This window comes from Streptopelia decaocto (assembly GCF_964273445.1).
Source record: "Streptopelia decaocto genome assembly, contig: HAP1_SCAFFOLD_118, whole genome shotgun sequence".
Taxonomy (NCBI): domain Eukaryota; kingdom Metazoa; phylum Chordata; class Aves; order Columbiformes; family Columbidae; genus Streptopelia; species Streptopelia decaocto.
Window position 1 is genome coordinate 124960 of NW_028115506.1, and position 1811 is coordinate 126770.

Below are 1811 nucleotides of genomic sequence, written 5' to 3' on the forward strand. Positions count from 1 at the left end.
GGCAGGGTCACTATGATGGCACAGAGGCACAGCGTCTCAGCCAGGGTGACTATGATGGCACAGAGGCACAGCGTCTCAGGCAGGGTCACTATGATGGCACAGAGGCACAGCGTCTCCAGGCAGGGTCACTATGATGGCACAGAGGCACACCGTCTGCGGCAGGGTCACTACGATAGCACAGAGGCACAGCATCTCAGGCAGGGTCACTATGATGGCACAGAGGCACAGCGTCTCAGCCAGGGTGACTATGATGGCACAGAGGCACAGCGTCTCACGCAGGGTCACTAAGTGGCACAGAGGCACACCATCTCTAGGCAGGGTCACTCTGATGGCACAGAGGCACAGCATCTCTAGGCAGGGTCACTATGATGGCACAGAGGCACAGCGTGTCATGCAGGGTCACTATGATGGCACAGAGGCACAGCGTCTCCAGCAGGGTCACTATGATGGCACAGAGGCACCGCGTGTCTAGGCAGGGTCACTACGATGGCACAGAGGCACAGCGTCTCAGACAGGGTCACTATGATGGCACAGAGGCACAGCGTCTCCAGGCAGGGTCACTATGATGGCACAGAGGCACAGCGTCTCAGGCAGGGTCACTATGATGGCACAGAGGCACAGCGTCTCAGGCAGGGTCACTATGTGGCACAGAGGCACAGCGTCTCAGGCAGGGTCACTATGATGGCACAGAGGCACAGCGTCTCAGGCAGGGTCACTATGATGGCACAGAGGCACAGCATCTCAGGCAGGTTCACTATGATGGCACAGAGGCACAGCGTCTAAGGTAGGATCTCTATGATGGCACAGAGGCACAGCGTCTCAGGCAGGGTCACTATGATGGCAGGGAGGGACAGCGTCTCAGGCAGGGTCTCTATGATGGCACAGAGGCACAGCGTCTCAGGCAGGGTAACTATGATGGCACAGAGGTACAGCGTCTCAGGCAGGGTCACTATGATGGCACAGAGGCACAGCGTCTCAGGCAGGGTAACTATGATGGCACAGAGGTACAGCGTCTCAGGCAGGGTCACTATGATGGCACAGCGTCTCAGGCAGAGTTACTATGATGGCACAGAGGCACAGCATCTCAGGCAGGGTCACTATGATGGCACAGAGGAACAGCGTCTCAGGCAGGGTCACTATGATGGCACAGAGGCAGAGCATCTCAGGCAGGGTCACTATGGTGGCACAGAGGCACAGCGTCTCAGGCAGGGTCACTATGATGGCACAGAGGCACAGCGTCTCCTGGCAGGGTCACTATGATGGCACAGAGGCACAGCGTCTCAGGCAGGGTCACTATGATGGCACAGAGGCACAGCGTCTCTAGGCAGGGTCACTATGATGGCACAGCGTCTCAGGCAGGGTCACTATGATGGCACAGAGGCACAGCGTCTCCTGGCAGGGTCATTATGATGGCACAGCTTCTCAGGCAAGGTCACTACGATGGCACAGAGGCACAGCGTCTCTAGGCATTGTCACTATGATGGCACAGAGGCACAGCGTCTCAGCCAGGGTGACTATGATGGCACAGAGGCACAGCGTCTCACGCAGGGTCACTATGTGGCACAGAGGCACAGCATCTCTAGGCAGGGTCACTATGATGGCACAGAGGCACAGCGTCTCCGTCAGGGTCACTATGATGGCACAGAGGCACAGCGTCTCAGGCCGGGTCACTATGATGGAACAGAGGCACAGCATCTCCAGGCAGGGTCACTATGATGGCACAGAGCCACAGCGTCTCAGGCAGGGTCACTATGACGGCACAGAGGCACAGCGTCTCAGGAAGTGTCACTATGATGGCACAGAGGCACAGC